The sequence below is a fragment of the Lissotriton vulgaris genome, chromosome 5, assembly GCF_964263255.1.
Source record: "Lissotriton vulgaris chromosome 5, aLisVul1.2, whole genome shotgun sequence".
Lineage (NCBI taxonomy): Eukaryota > Metazoa > Chordata > Amphibia > Caudata > Salamandridae > Lissotriton > Lissotriton vulgaris.
In genome coordinates, this window is record NC_141693.1 from 300,240,575 (window position 1) to 300,257,775 (window position 17,201).

The 17,201-nt window shown below is 47.5% G+C and overlaps 1 protein-coding gene across 4 annotated transcripts in view; it reads left to right on the forward strand.

Moving 5' to 3' along the window:
• Positions 1-4,249: 4,249 nt before the first annotated feature.
• MIB2 (MIB E3 ubiquitin protein ligase 2) overlaps positions 4,250-17,201 on the forward strand; it is a 402,179-nt gene continuing 389,227 nt past the window's right edge. For 2 of the 4 annotated variants that reach the window (XM_086921481.1, XM_086921485.1), the window contains exon 1: positions 4,250-4,381. The gene's annotated coding sequence lies outside the window, so the exon portion shown is untranslated. The remainder of the gene's footprint in view (positions 4,382-17,201) is intronic. The other 2 variants (XM_086921483.1, XM_086921487.1) reach the window with 1 other exon arrangement.

The following is a 17,201-nucleotide window of genomic DNA, read 5'->3' on the forward strand; positions in this document are numbered from 1 at the left end:
TTCAGTACTGCATAACGGCCCTAATGACATGGATGAACTCGAATTTCTTGAAACTAAACACAGGAAAAACCGAGGTCATAGAGTTTGGCCAGAAACAATCAGTTTGGAGCCAACTGTGGTGGCCATCAGAGGCAGGAACATGTCCTGTCCCTGTCCCCAAGGCCAGGAATTTGGGCTTTATGATTCACAAAGACCTAACACTTGCCTCCGAAGTTAACCAGGTGTCTTCAGCTTGCTTCCACATGCTGAAAGTCCTACGTAGGATCCTTGCATTTATTCCCTTCTCACTAAGGAAAACTGTAATTGAAGCCTTAGTCCTGTCAAGGATAGATTACTGCTATGCATTATACTTGGGGCAGGGGTAGAGGAGCTCTCCAAACTCCAATCACTACAAAATGTGGCTGCTAGAGTATTGCTCGATCTGCCCAGACATCATCCGACATCCATAAGTATAAAACATTTCCACTGACTTCCTGTCAGACGGAGAATAGAATTTAAGGCCCTCTGCTTAGTCCATAAATCCCACTTCGGAGGAATTGAAGATGACATCCAACTTCTATTCCCCCATTATATGCCATCACGCTGTCTCAGATCAGCCAATACTGGACTGGTCCATGTCCCCAAGATCAGAAGAGCCAGATGGGAGGTATAGGATTCTCAGCCCAAGCGGCAAAATTGTGGAACTCCCTTCCTACTCATTTGAGACTACTGTCCAGTAGGACCCTCTTTCGAAAACTGATAAAAACAGGGCTTTTCTCTATACTTTAGACCCGGCAGTACATGGACTACACCTACCTCAGGGCCAAGACACATCGGCAATAGTGCACTTAATAAATATTCAGCACAAAAGAGGGGGTCCCAGAACAGGGAAACACGCAGTACAAATAACTGATTTTGAAAAATTAGACAGAAACATACAACTTAGGAGTACGTTGTTTTTTAATCACAATGTACTACCACACGTATTTAGTACAATGCATGAGTACATAAGTTTACAAATAATAGTGCCCAACAGGTAATGGGGAAAGGAGTGGAAGTGGTAGGAAATGGTGCGAGGTAGGGAGCATGAAAACAAGTCACGCGTACTTATTCAGAAATGATGAATTCTTCAAAAATGGCTTCATGCAAGAGCCACACAAAGGTACAATCAAAGATCGTGAAAACTCAGCTGACCAGACTTCTAGAGGAAGCAGTATAATTCGTGCTTGGGACAGAAGTTGGCAAAAGCGACGGTTGTCTACGTTTCGACCAGGAAGTGTGTAGGGTAAGTTAGCCCTTACAGAAGGGTCTTCATCAGGACGGGGGAGGGCGGTGGGCAAGCTTCCATGCGGGCGATGTCACACACGGAGAGCGGGGCAGTGCATGCAACCAGGAAGTGATCCTCTTGATTGATGACAGCCTGATGGATTGATTCCTTCTTCAGAGACCACAGTATTGCCGTCTGTTTCCCGGCGGCTTTTCTTCTTTTCCGATTCGAGAAGATTGTTTCCACTCCTATATTCCTTACATGAGGACACCAACATGTTTTTGTTATCACTACCTGGTTGCATGCACTGCCCTGCTCTCCGTGTGTGACTTTGCCTGCATGGAAGTTTGTCCACCGCCCTCCCCCGTCCTGATGAAGACCCTTCTGTAAGAGCTAACTTACCCTACACACTTCTGGGTTGAAACGTAGACAACCGTCGCTTTTGCCAACTTCTGTCCCAAGCACGAATTATACTGCTTTCTCTAGAAGTCTGGTCATCTGAGTTTTCATGACCTTTGATTGTACCTTTGTGTGGATCTCGCATGAAGCCATTTTTGAAGAGTTCATCATTACTGAACAAGTACGCTTGACTTGTTTTCATGCTCCCTACCTTGCACCATTTCCTACCACTTCCACTCCTTTCCCCATTACCTGCTGGGCACTAATATTTGTGAACTTGTGTACTCAGGCATTGTACTGAATACGTGTAGTAGTACATTGTGATTAAAAAACCACGTACTCCTAAGTTGTATATTTCTGTCTAATTTTTCAAAATCAGTTATTTGTACAGCGTGTTTCCCTGTTCTGGGACCCCCTCTTTTGTACTGCTGCATACTCAGGTCCCAGTGACTTTCTTATGGGTCTACCCTTCTTGTTGTAACGTAATAAATATTCAGTCAGTGAGTCCATTTTAAGCTTAGCCTCGTTTTGCTTTCTAACCTCTTTATTTCCCTGCTCTATTCTCATCCGTCCCCTCGTTTGAGTCGCTAAATAAAACATTTGTGGTTGATTCTACTTCATAAAGAGCAGTTGTGCCTTGTTACTTAAATCCATTCTTCTGTATCCTATTGTTGGATTCTGCTTTCAAAAGGTATTTTTTACACAAAATAGTTTTTTAGTGTAATATTGCAGATTGACTTGTAGGAAAGTTGAAAATCGTTTTTTGGGGTTCAACGGTTGGTAAATATGCTGTTCTGAAAGTGTTGTGCTGAAAAAAAAGTGCTTACACATGTTATGCTAAAATATGACCATTGTTTTGTTAGCTAAATGTATTAGAAAATAAATATTTCTGGCCTGAGCATTGCAGTTTCCAGAAATGGTAACCATTCTGGCCTGTGACTGGGTAGCCTGATCCATCTAAGTATGTTGTGACAATGTTGCAGGCTTTTTCTTCACATGTCTCAGGCTATCCTAGGTTAAGGTCAGCTGAGGGAAACGGCAGCTCCCCGAAACAACTCACAAGTTTGGGCCTCAAAGGGTTTTGTGCCAGAATCCAAAAGACCCACCATGTTCAATACCGTAAAGTACAACCTCTAAAAAAAGATACCAGTCTTACATCTATTTGTTGACCAGTAATTCCTCCATTGCTTCTGGGTGGGCCCTAAGGGCATATATCTGGCTGCCTGTAACTAGTGCATGCAAGTGAAGCTCCGCTTTTGCTCCTAGGTTGACCAATGGGCTTTTATCTGGCTGACTATAACCAGGGCGCAGCATGCACTGCACCTCTATTGCTCCTGGATGGATCCAATGGGAGTGTATCTGGCTGCCTGTAGCCAGTGAGCAGCATGGGCTGCACCTCTATGGCTCCTGGATGGAGCCAATGGGAGTGTATCTGGCTGTCTGTAGCCAGTAAGCAGCATGTGCTGCACCTCTATGGCTCCTGGATGGAGCCAATGGGAGTGTATCTGGCTGCCTGTTGCCAGGGGGCAGCATGTGCTGCACCTCTATGGCTCCTGGATGGAGCCAATGGGAGTGTATCTGGCTGCCTGTAGCCAGGGAGCAGAATGTGCTGCACCTCTGTGGCTCCTGGATGGATCCAATGGGAGTGTATCTGGCTGCCTGTAGCCAGTGAGCAGCATGTGCTGCACCTCTGTGGCTCCTGGATGGAGCCAATGGGAGTGTATCTGGCTGCCTGTAGCCAGTGAGCAGCATGTGCTGCACCTCTATGGCTCCTGGATGGAGCCAATGGGAGTGTATCTGGCTGCCTGTAGCCAGGGAGCAGCATGTGCTGCACCTCTATGGCTCCTGGATGGATCCAATGGGAGTGTATCTGGCTGCCTGTAGCCAGTGAGCAGCATGTGCTGCACCTCTATGGCTCCTGGATGGATCTGGCTGCCTATAGCCAGTGAGCAGCATGTTCTGCACCTCTATGGCACCTGGATGGCTCCAAATGGGTGTTTATCTGGCTGCCCAAAATCTCTCCGTTTGCATGTCCAAGAACATCGACATATACATGTTTGCAGTTGTATATAACGCAAAATTTTACAAAGGGCGTTGGAGTGCTTTACACGAAAACCAGGCGCTACGATTTTTTATTTGTTTAAACGCGCGAAGCGACTGGGAATTGCCTAGAATCACTACATATTAAGTAGAGGCCGAAACTCGATACTGGTTCTCCAGTTCTAAAACAGGCAGCGCAGCAGCATAGCCTAAGGCACGCTTAATCTATAGAGAAAGTGAAGGAAGATGCTCTTACACACTCGGTGACATAATTTGCTGTGGAATCTTGAGGGATGAGGGTGTATGGGTGTAATTTAAGGTTTGTTTAGATGCCACTGTCGCTTTCCGAACCCCTGGCTGAGATGATGTGAATGGGAATAAGCGCCCGTACTCTATTTCCGTCTTGCTCACAGTGAGTTCTTCTCTGAGCCGCCAGGGGGCGCCCCTCAAATTCAAGGCATCTGCTGTGAAGGCCGTCGGGTATTGTAGTCCTCTAATTGCTATTTATCGCAGGCAGAAACTGATGGGAACTACAAGTTCCGGGTGCCCCGGGACATTGCCTGAGGGACGTGGGTACAGGCTTCCCGTGGAGCCTGGGGGGGAGAGAAGATGAACATTTGGAGCTACTGGACAGGGGAGGAGAGTTCAGGCGAGGCGGAGGAGGTGACCCCGGGAGACAACTCATGACGGAAGCAGGTGATCTTTTTGGAGGGAGGTGGACATTTAAGGTCCGCATCACGGAGGCGGAGCGTTACCGAAGGGTGTGAAGCGAGGGTGGGGTTATTATGTAGGGTCTCTATAGGGGCGGGAGGTGCTGAAGCAGTGGAGTATTGAGAATGGTGTTGAAATACGGCAGCTATCGAAGCAAGGGATTGATTAACGAGTGGATTTTTAGGGGATAATAGGGGTAGTGATTTAAAAGGCCAGGTATTTGGTGGAATATTCAGAGGACCATTGTGCTTTTAATTTGTTACTTGTTTCCATTGTATGTGGAAGTGTGCGACTGCAAAATATATCTTATTAATAATACATAATTTCGTATACTTGGCACTTTTAATGTTTTCTTAATTCAGCCGAAAATGCAGCAATGCTAAATGGTCCTGATGATTTGTTGAGTGAATGTTTTCTGTGCAACATACTTTTCACGCAATCTTTAAAATAATGTAATAATAACGTGCTTAAAAAGAGAGGGGCTGCCTACATTCTTTCCAAGAGACCACGAGTGGGGTCGGCAGGAAAAGGAGCACACTTGCTGGGGCTTTTTAAACTTGGACCTGGTATGAAAGGTACTAGGCAGAGCGATGGTAGAAGGAAGTGCATAGCTGCCAAGTGGTGCTATCTCATGTGCCACACCTTTAGTGAGTCCTAGTACTTTAGCTTTCACTATGTTACATCGTGGAGTAGTTTCATTTTTCCCCTATAATAAGTGTGTTCCTAATTAGGCCTCCTCATCCCATCATTGGTATTCATCCTGCTCTGCTCCTTGATTATTTATCCGTGGATGTTCCTTTCCCCCTAAAAATCCGTTTTTGTCCAAGATTAAAAGAGAAAGAAAGGTTTCAGTATAACTCCAGTGTCAACAGGAACAACTTTTCCAGTTGGGTCTGCGCTGTCTGGTTTGCTAAAGACATCTTGGGGACATTCAGAAAGCTTCCCTGGAAATACATTCCACCCTTTGCTTACCATTGGCTTTGTGGTTTGTTACTCACTTTTTCTGGCTTTATTTGTTTTAGGCTCTCCAATGTGAGTTTTTCCCTCCCAGGGAGCAAAGCCATTTCTCACCACCTCCCTCTGTATTCTTCCATGAGTGCTCCTTTCTGTAAACAGGCCTGTAAATCTTGTTCTTATCTTGGCACATTTGCTGTGCATTTAAAACAGAGTTCAAATGTCAGGCTCTGTCTTCCGAGGGAGCTTGGTGTTTACTTTTCTTTCTATGGTTTCAGAGTGAAAGGATTTATGTGACAATGTTGCTGGATACTAGGGGTAGGCAAGGTTTTTTTTTACTAGCACAGAACATTATAATAAACAGTGCAAGTATTTCAGAATATATCAGAATTATGAATGAACAAATGGAGCACACTTTTTGTTATTTCTGAAGTGTGTTGGAGACACTTTAATGTGATCAATACACTTGGTGGTGCCATTTCCACACGTTATCGTTTGTGCGCTGTATAATTTTATTAGTGAAACTGTTTGTCTATACAAATGTAATGGCCATTTCAATTGAAAAAATGTTGTCTGTAATTTTAATGTGCTACCACACCATGCATGCTCCGCTCTCCTCCGCACCACTCCACGCCACTGCACTGTACTCTTCACTACTCCATTTTACACACATTAACGCCACTGCACTCTACTTCACTGCACCCTACTCTGTATAATTCCACTTTGACCGCTCCACTCTATTCCAATGCACTCTACGCCCCTATACTTTAAGCCAATGCACTCTGCGCCTGTCTACACCACAGCACTGTTCGCCACTGCACTCTACACCACTCCAGTGTAGGCCACTCCAATCTGCTCTGCAAAACACCACTCTGCAACACTGCATTCTACGCCACTGCACTCTATACCAATACACTCTACGCCAATGCACTTTACTCTGTAACACTCAACTTTATGCCCCTGCACTCTACGCCATTCCATTGTACGCCTCTCTAATCTACTTTGCACCACTGCCTCAGTCACTGTACTCCTCAACACTTTACCCCATTGCACTCTATGCCACTGCACTATACCCTGCACCACTCCAATCTACGCCGCTTCACTCTACTCTGAAATAATATATTTGATACCACTGTTCTCTACGCCAATGCACTTTACACAACTGCACTCTACATCACCGCCCTCTGCGTCAACACACTCTACCACACTCTACTCTGCAACACTGCACGCTACGCCACTGAACTCTGCAATGCTGCCCTCTATGCCAATGCACTATATACCACCCTTCTCTGCATCACTGCACTCTACCCCACTGCGCTTTGCATCACTGCATTCTACTCAACGCCACTGCACTTTCTGTCACTCTACGCCACTGCAATCTACACCTGTGCAATCTATGCAATTCTACTCTGCACCACTAAACTCTGCTCTCCACTATATACCACTCTAATCTGCATCACTGCATTCTGCGACACTGCGTTCTGCGACACTGCATTGTACGCCACTGAATTCTGTGCCTCAGCACTCTACGCTACTGCCCCCTACATCATTATACTTTGCAACACAACATCAATGCACTCTGCACCAGTCCACTGCATTGTACGCCACTGCACTCTACTCTGCACCATTGTACTTAACCCCACTGGACTATCTAATCTGCGCCACTGCAATCTATGTCACTCTACACTACTGCAGTCTATGACACTCTACTCTGCACTCTTCAAAGTTTTAATATTTCTCCCTTGTGGTAGACCTAACAGTTTGATGTCCCAGCACTGGGACACCCATTCTGGAGTAACCAGGCACTTTACAAATCCCATAACATAGCACTCTGTGCCCCTTAAATATACTCTACTGCATTCTATGCCATTGCACTCTACACCACTCTACTTGCATCACTCCACTCTATGCCACTGCACTACTTCACTGTATGCCACTGCACTTTATGCCACTGAACTCTAAGGCGCCATATATTACTCTGCCCGGCTCTATGCCGCTGCATTTTGTGCCACTCTTCACTGCACAAGTGCACTGTACGCCACTATAATCTACTCCGCACCACTGCACTCTGCGCAACCGCACTCTACTATGCAACCCTGTAATGAAACAGCTTTGATAGAAGGTATAGATTTAAATGTGCAGGTACTCAGTATCTGTACTCTTTCAATTGGATAGGGCAATACCAGCACTTCTGAGCAGGGACGTGGTGATTTTAATGGGACTCCAGAGTAGCAAACGGGTGCTCACTAAGAGTGAGCACCTCCCTTCAGTAGTTACTTTTTAAGTACTGCACAACCATAACATCACCAGAAGGGTTGCAAAGAAACAATATTACAACTGATTCTACCCGTTTGCTTTTTTATGAGGTAATTCTAAAGTTAACCTTGTATCTAACAATTACAAATAACTATATAATACATTTCAGCCAATGAGGATTATTGCTAAAAATCATCCCACGAAAATATACATAAGTTTCACAGGCTGTGGACATGTTTAGCACTATATATGGATTTTTTTTTAAGTCATGTATATCAAACTACGCATGCCCCACTTCTGAAAGTCTCAACAGGGTGCAACTAAAAAACATCTTCTTTGATGAATCCTTCATAGGGAGAACCTAAGCTGAAGTGCTCCATGTCAGTCCAAGCTACTCCCCATGTGACCCAACCTCATCACACTGTCTTCTAAGTGCTCTAAGTGCCTCATTGTCCATGTGCCCCACTGGTAAGTCCCTCTCCAAAGCTTTCTGATCTCTGTCTGTGTATCCCGAACTCTTTACATTGTCCATCCATTGGCCTTAAGATCCTCATATAGTCTACCCCATGCTTCAACCTTCTCACGCAGTGTATCCACATGCTACAAGCTTCTCGCACTGTACATGATCTCTGATTTCTTTGCTGTCCCTGTGCCATCAAGCCCCTTACTTTCAGTCTGAGGGACTCAGCGTCTCACTCTTTGTCCCTCGCCCCCAAGCACGCTTCCAACTGGGGCGTTTGGGCCACATGAAACGTGAGGGCCTTCCCTCTTAAAATAAAAAAAATGTGGTACTCAGTACCGGACAGTACCAGCCCATTTAAAGCACTGATCTACACCAATATCTGCGCACCCTGCCTATATATTAAAAACTTCACACACTGCCAGTGGGCCTCCCCCACACTGTCCCTGTACTGCAAACTTCCTGCACTGTCTATATTCCCAGTTTCTCCACTCTCTGACCATGTGCCCCAAGCTCACCATGCTCTAGCCATGTGCCACATGACTACAACACTTTGCACATGTTCCCCATACTCTTTCCCAAGCACAAAACACACAATGCCCATGTGCCCCATGCTCCAAAGCTCTGCCTTTTCAGTCCTAGCTTCTGCAACAGACTTGAGACTGGCCCCAAGCACCTTGTAACATCTGCCCATGGTCTCCAATCCTGCGGAAACTGTGAAAATAACCTCAGTATGCTACCTTATACAGAGCAGTGCGTGCCAAAATCGTGTGGTATTTATTGTGCCCGATACATTTCTGACTCAGAGGTGTGTTAAATATCTTATAAGTTACCAGGCTGCTCGTTTGAAGGCCTGTGCATTATAATGTAGAAATCGGGTAAAAAAGCTAAAGCTGCATGTGGCAAGAGCCACAAAGGAAACGTGGCATCTTGCCATCTGGTTGCTAAACTCAGCATTGTTGGCCAGGAAGAGTCACCTGCTGCACAGCCGGTGTTTTTACATAAACAGCCTGGTTTATAAAATGTGGACTGTGGCGTAAAGGTCATGTTTCCTGCTGCTGCAGTTTCAACGTCAAGGCACAGTGTGAAAGAAGGGTTGTGAATGAGGGGCCCGTACGGGGTATTGCTAGCAATCATGCAGCAGGTGCAGTAGCACTGGGCGCCGGAGGTGTGAAGAGCCCATTGCACCCCACGAAGCCTCATTTTCCCTCTATGCCGTAGGGCCGAGTGCCCCTTGGCTGCGTCTCTGGGTGTGCATCGGGAAACACACACACTCGCAGCCAGGGGTTGCTGTGAGAGGGAACAGGATATGGCGTCACGGCCAGAGCAGCCGGCTTTGGAATTAGGGTACGAAGTTAAAGTCTCAGCGTCGGCTCAAGATCCTGTGATTCTGAGCAAATCACTTAATCTTTCCCTATCTAAAACAAAAAGTGAGCTTGTGCCTGCGTCATGTAGCTAATGGTGTTCATGTAAAGCAGTAAAGCAGCCCTCCTTGGGTCGAGGTATCTTTAACTACACACAGAGGGATAAATAGACGGCGTGCCCCATGTCTGTTGTCTTCTCGACCCCCCCTTACTCCGCCCACGCTGCTGCAAGCGGGTCCCACAAGCCCACTCAGTAAGTGGTTGCCGTGTGTGTTTTCGGAAAACATTTCACTTCTTTGTCTCGCTTTCTTTTTCTGGTTTTTAATTTGTATACTGTAAGCAGCCCACCGGGGCGTGAGAGGCTGGGAGGGGGTGGGGGTGGAGCCAGTCAGCCCCTTCATGAAGAACTGAAACCAGACCGAGCTCGGCTGCCAAGCGAAACCGCTCCGCCCTCACCCTGCACGGCCTCGCTTACCCCGGGCGAGGCGGCTACTAGTGATGTGTGCTTTCCAGAAATCTGTGTGTTGTGCAGATAGAAATTCACGGATTCAGATTCTTACGGGGCAAGTGCTCTCTAGGAACCAGGTAATTGTAGGCAGTTTTTGTTTCCCCATAGTCTCTTAGTGGGACAAGCTTTGACCATTAGGTCTGACTCGGATTTGGAGTCACGATTAAAATATTAAAAGCGCCGGCTGCAACGAAAGGCATCGGTTTTTTTTAAAAAAAGGAGGAATTTACGAGATAAGGAATTGATTGTTTGAAAAGTCAGTGAACTTTTGATATGTAAAACAGTTCCTCATGCACTGGAAATGAAGCACTCTAAAGGAAGGGGATAGATAACAACAGCCCCTGTATGCCTCTCATCTGTCAAGCCAGGCCCAAAACGCCTCGGTAAAGGCAATAGCTTTGTGTGTATGAATTGTGAAAGTTTAAGCAGTTTGTATTATGCTTAGTGTAGAATGGAGGGGGGGGCAATGCCGGTCCACCAGGGTTGAATCCATGCCAGTCTTTATATCAACATAAGACGGATTTAAATGCAAATAAGTTCTGTTGGACGACTTTGCCTTATCATAGGATAGCCTAAAATCTGGCAGGTATCTCGTCTTAGGTCGGTCGTAGATGGGCAGCTCTGGCACAGAAACAGCCAATGGGCCTTAGTAAGTAGTGGGCCTCTTTAAGTCCTACCAACTTTTTTTTTTCAATTCCTACAGGTATGTAGTTAAACAAGCACTGGCGTTGCCAATAGGTCTCGCAGTAGGAAAGTTGGAGCTATTGGTTTTGTAAATGACAAAGCCCTTTATGTTTTTAAAATGAAAAAAAAAATAAAAGGCATTGTTATTTGCAATTGTAATGGCTCCAACGTTCCTACTGCGAGACCTATTGTGCACTGCACAGTGTGGGTGAAAGTGGCGTTGCGTGGGTGTGAGTGGCGTTGCGTGGGTGGCGTTGCGTGGGGGTGAGTGGCGTTGCGTGGGGGTGAGTGGCGTTGCGTGGGGGTGAGTGGCGCTGCGTGGGGGTGAGTGGCGCTGCGTGGGGGTGAGTGGCGCTGCGTGGGTGAGTGGCGCTGCGTGGGTGAGTGGCGCTGCGTGGGTGAGTGGCGTTGCATGTGTGAGTGGCGTTGCATGTGTGAGTGGGGTTGCGTGGATGAGTGGGGTTGCGTGGATGAGTGGGGTTGCGTAGATGAGTGGGGTTGCGTAGATGAGTGGGGTTGCGTAGATGAGTGGGGTTGCGTAGATGAGTGGGGTTGCGTGGATGCGTTGCGTGGGTGAGTGTGGTGTTGTGTGGGTGATGGTGGGCTTGCATGGGTGTGAGTGGCGTTGCGTGTCTGTAAGTGTTGCTGTGTGGGTGAAAGTGGCACAGAGCCTTTGATGTGGCGTGGCGCAGGAGAAATGGTGCTGCTGGTAATGAAATATAACAAGCCAGACCTCTTGGCTGTACCAAGGCTTGTTACACGTTGGATACATCTAGCTTTGCAGTATAGAAATCTGGACTCCACCGTGAAGGCTTCTCGACAGGACACATGGAAATGTGGGCCCTCGGAGAGCTGGATTTTCCCAGCCCTTGTTTTTAAACGGAGTATGTTGGCCTTTCTCGGGCTTCTTCCTCTCGCACCTAGCTTCCCTACGGAGCAGCCATTTTTGTACTCTGCAACACACATTTGGAATACAAATGATGTACTGTTACAAACTCATAGTTAAGCATTCACATAGCTGAAACATCCTAAACAGCGGGTACATGCGATGTCTGCTTCCAGTAAACTTTGCAGGGAGAATGGAGACAGGGTCCAGAAAAAGCTACTGAGAACTGGTGGCACCTAAGCATGCAAACGTATATGAACACATACATGTGCAAATATACATACGTAAAAGGACAGTGTTTGGAGGGCGCATTGTTTATCTACTAAGAAGAATTTCTTCTGCCAGGGGGAAGGGCTGCTTTCGACAAGTATTTGGTCACTCCAGCTGGGAGCTTATGTTACAGCCATTCAAAGGAGGGCGTGTGGGGGCTTAAGTCTGGTGGAACGAATAATAGGACAGTCTAGTTGGGGTGGGGGTGGTAATGCAATTAAGAGGAGAGAGAACAATGGGCTGTTAGAAAAATCCCCAATTTCCCTCTAGCCTCAAAGGATTCTTGCTTCAGACACAACACGCATGTATGCAAATCATGATGGATTTATGTAAATACCGAGGGAGCCTGGTCTTTTATCAGGCCTTTTTAATCGTAGGACGAACCGTCACTAAGGACAAGCACAAAAATTAAATGTAGCTTCTAAAATTCAAGTGAGATATATTGAAGTCGAAAATATTAGCAAAAGGCGGATTAGGAGGGAAGCCGGATGGGGGCGGAAGAGCCTGGTGGGGGGGCGTGAATGCGCGAGGGGAGGCAGGCGGATTAGGAGGGAAGCCTGATGGGGGCGGGCGTGCCTGTGGGAGGGTGATTGAGAAATGTTGCCGATGCGGGAGGGAAGCCTGATGGGGGCGGGAGAGCCTGGTGGGGGGGCGTGCCTGTGGGAGGGTGATTGGGAAATGTTGCCGATGCGGGAGGGGAGCCTGATGGGGGCGGGAGAGCCTGGTGAAGGGGCGTGCCTGTGGGAGAGTGATTGGGAAATGTTGCCGATGCGGGAGGGAAGCCTGATGGGGAGGGAGAGCCTGGTGGGGGGGCGTGCCTGTGGGAGGGTGATTGAGAAATGTTGCCGATGCGGGAGGGAAGCCTGATGGGGGCGGGAGAGCCTGGTGGGGGGGCGTGCCTGTGGGAGGGTGATTGAGAAATGTTGCCGATGCGGGAGGGAAGCCTGATGGGGGCGGGAGAGCCTGGTGGGGGGCCTGCCTGTGGGAGGGTGATTGAGAAATGTTGCCTATGCGCGTGCATGTTTAATCACGTGGTTCAGGTGAACTACATGAAAACCGCGGGGCTGAAAGCCCTTTGGTTTGAAGATGTTTTCGCCACTTGAATTCTCGCTCCGCTCGATGCGCTTGCGCACATCGATAGGTCGCGAGACCTAAACAGTATTCCATAGCCAGTGCTTAATTTGAGCCAGTTCTTAGAAGTGGGGCCAATTGGCACTCATTTTTGGGGACTGTCAGTTATTTTCCTCGTCTGACTGTAACCCCCAGGAGTGACATAAAAAAAACACAAAAGGAGAAAAGAACGAGGAAGTGAAAGACGGAAAAAAATGTAACAAAGCACGAATGAAAAGGATCCTGAAAGAGTGAGCTAAAGGGGACAGGGAGTGTCTGGTGGTGGATGAAAGAGGTATCTCAGACGTATCACCATTAACCTGTCTCCCAAGAGAAGCAGTGTAGAAAAGAGCGGCAATAAAACAACAACAAAACAAAACAAAACAGCAGAGATATCTTTGAGCTATTAGAAGGAGATTGTTTACAGACCACAAAGAGATTCTTGGGGTGTAGAGACGCCCTGCGGCTATAAAGAGAATTCATCACCTTGAGAGGTTCTGTGACTGCATCCTTTGGGGCTGTGCTGGGATTGTGGATACCTTAAGGGTCTGTGAAGAGATGAAAGGGCTTTGCATATAAGCTTCTCCTTATTGTTGTCATCTTTTGCATCTCTCATCCAGACATCCTGGAAATTATTTGGGTGAGCCCTCAGACAAGACACCGTTGCCATTTTATTTTCTGTACACTCTGCAGAACACGGCGCCCAAACGGGTGAATGGAACTCTTGTGTTCTGCAGACATTTATCATGGTTTAATATAAAAAATATTTTAGTAGGGTCCAATAATATTTTAGGAGGGTTCTGATGACCATTTGAAGAAAAAATTATTTTAATATATGGTTCTCTTCTGAACAAGTGCATCTGGTCATGAATGGTGCATGGAAACACGGTTCTATGATGATACACCTGTGGTCTAAGTTTGATCGTTGTTAGTAGCTCCTGGGCTCCCTAAGCTGGTGGCGCCATAAGCTGCTGCCAAGAGTTGTTCTGTACAAGTACACTGGGGTTATGTTGCCATTCTTCACATCTGTGCGCTCTTACTCTGTAGTAGCCGCCAACTGACCATCATCTATAGACATATGCTGAACCACATCTCTTTAGCACTTGGAAGCGTGGGTGCTAAATACAAAAAATTATTAGAATCAGTCATTTTCACACGCCTTCTGACATCCCTACCCTCCAGTTTTGTACTTCTGTACTTAGCAGAGAGTTTGAAGCATGCCACCCATCACACTATCGAATACTCAGTAGGCCATGTCCCAGCCATACCGTCTCCCAACCACACATGCAAGTTCTGGCTTGTAACAAATCCCAACAAGACCAAGATGTAACAAATCCCAACAAGGTCAAGATGTGCAACTTGCTCCTACCAGACCAGGCAATAGCGCTACAAGATTACAGTAGTATCAGAGGTATGCTATATCAACGATACGTACCAACAATATCCCTATAACCCCAGCACACGTGTGTCAAGTGTCAAGCTGTATGTAGCACATTCACTGTTTCTGTGATGTTCTGACTAGGAACATTGTGTTGTACTGAACCAGTTTGGACTTCAGTAATAAGTTAACTTTTTGAAAATGGTCCGGTCACTTGTGAGAGAGCCCAATATGTTTGGGCAAACCGTACACTGTGTGCATCATTCTCGACCAGTAATTTAGTGTGTTGAATTACTAGGAAAACGTTAACAAGTTTGAGTTGTACCCCATAGGAGAATAAGCAGTTTGAGTGTAATTCTATGTTATGACCGGAGGCGAGGATTATGCTTTATTTTTTAACTGCAGCCATTTTTAGTAAATATATTAAAAACTACCATTCCCAGCACTTGGGAAGGAGACAGCTTCAGCAACCAATGAGAAAGTAACAGTCCAGACAAAGTCCCTTCTCAGTATTAAAGCTCGCTCTTTCTTTGCTGCCCACAGCCAGCGATAAGTCATGTATTCTCTTGCTCCCTGTCAGCACGTTAATTGTGTTGTTTAAAGGGTTTATGCCGCGATTATTTGCTTCAGAGATTGTCATAGCTGCATAGGTTTCAGATTATGTGTGATATTTTCATATTTTCAGTGGAATTATAAGTGACATTTCAACAACTATGAGTGGCACTTTCTTGTGAGTAAAATAAAGCAATGTAATGATGCTGCTACCTTCTCGCACCAACCATAGAGGACTCAGGGTGACCTCACCAATAAGTAAAAATAACTTGTCTACCTATGAAAAGCTAGCTAAGTAACAGTAGCAAAAACAGTACATGTAGGCCCAAGAGGGCCAATTACCCTTATTGGGCCCTTCTGCATGAGAGCTCTGCTCTCTGCGCAGCATACCCCACGCAGCGCGACCCGTGGCCTTCAACATGGAAGTGTAGTCCGACCACAAAGGACCACCAGACTCCATCACAGTGTCCTCGGCTGCTCTGATGTTTGACGCACCACAGTTAACAAACTCGGAGCAACCCAGCCTTAGCTTCCATGAGTGAAGCTCTGAGGCTGCTCGCGACTCCCGCAGTGAGCCACCTAAAAGGGCCGCCACCTTAGTGCCACTTAAGCACACCAACACCCCCTCTAGTCTTGGAACCCTGGGGAGGAGTCCCACAGCCCGACGCGTGGGCCACGTCATTTCTGTCGCATGGAGGGTTGTGGTGAAGGTATATATACCTGCCCCCATTTTTCAGGCACCCTCTTTGCTGCCGGACACGCCGTCTTGACTTGCCGTCTCGCGTCGTGCGCTCTGATCTCCTGGGACTGAGTGGAGGTTGCCAGTGAGTCGTCAGGTTACCCCCTCCAGGCCGCCCACCCCACCCGGGTGGTCACAAGGGGCACTAGTGCCCTAGGCTGCCCTAGGGGGCGCAGGCTCTGGAATGCCGGCCAGCTAACGAGTTGAGGCCTGACACTCTGGTTTGGGGGCCGCAGGCTTTTGCTATTTAGAGCCCTCGTCCCCGTCACTCCCCCGCAAGAGTCTTACTGTGCGCAGCGCTGTGGCGCTGTTCAGCCGGCACAGAGCGGCTCAGGCGAAGGTACACTGGGGCTCTTGCCCGCCGGTCGCCGGGGCTTTGGGCCCAGACAGGGACCGGTCGATGCATTGTAGAGAAGGACATTGCGCATAGACACCGGCGCACCGAGTAGCTGGGCACCAGCTCAGCAAGCCATTTGCGTCGGAATTGGCATCATTTGCACAGACAGCCGGAAAGGCTGTGCGGTACTTCAGGGAACATGGAATGGGTCGGGTGAGTTGCGCCGCCATGGGGTAGGGCAAATGCAAACAGAACTATTGATGGACAGAATGCAGAACAATGTCATACATTCAACCCAGTACAGAGATCTGGGCCTAAATCCATTGTTTTGTTGCTCACCATGCCATTTCAGTTTGGACCCAGCCATATGCAGTCTTGAAACAGTCCAGCCCGAACTGCCTGGCCAAGTCCTCTCTGGATTGGAAACAAGCATCCTAGGACGGCTTTCGGCTTTCAGACCTCATCAGCCAGGATAGCTTGACTCCAGTGGCATGGAGAGCTTGGGACCCACGTCTGGGCATACCCGTTCCACTCGGGGTGACAAATACAAAAAGAACAAATGATGGACAGAATGCAGAACAATGTCATACGTTCACCCCAGTATAGTGATCTAGGCCTAAATCCATCGTTTTTGTGATCACCATGCCATTCCAGTTTGGACTCAGCCATATGTAAATCAGTTTTGACCCAGCCTCCAATGGAAACAGTCCAGCCCGAACTGCCAGGCCAGGTCTTCCGTGGACTGGAAACAAGCATCATGGGACCGGTTTCGGGCTAACAACCCTCATCAGCCACGCTAGCTTGAATCCATTGGCAAAGTGAGCAAGGAGCCCACGTCTGGGCATATCCCGCCAATTTAGGGCAAACAACGCAAACACAAGGTGATGATGGACGGAGCGCTAAAACTTTTCAGACATTCACCCCCAGTCACAGATCTGGGTTGAATCCATCATCGTTCTTTAGCTCACTTTGCCACCACAGTTCAGACACCGCTATATGCAAATCAGTCTTGACCCTGTGCCTCATGGGAACAATCCAGCCCGAACTGACAAGCCATGTCTTTCCTGGATCGTAAGAGCAGAGGTGAAGACATCCGCATCTGGTGCTGCGGGCCCCGTCCAAGTCAAGGGTTCAGATCCCAGAAGCATGGACAATGACACCTTTCATTGACCACCTGACTGCAGCACAACCATACTCTGTTTCCATGCAGCAGGTTTGGTATACGATTTGACCTGCTGTGAGAACTACAGCTGGATGTCTTTTGAGGGGCTGCATAGTAGGGTTCACCACGCTGACCTAGAATGCAA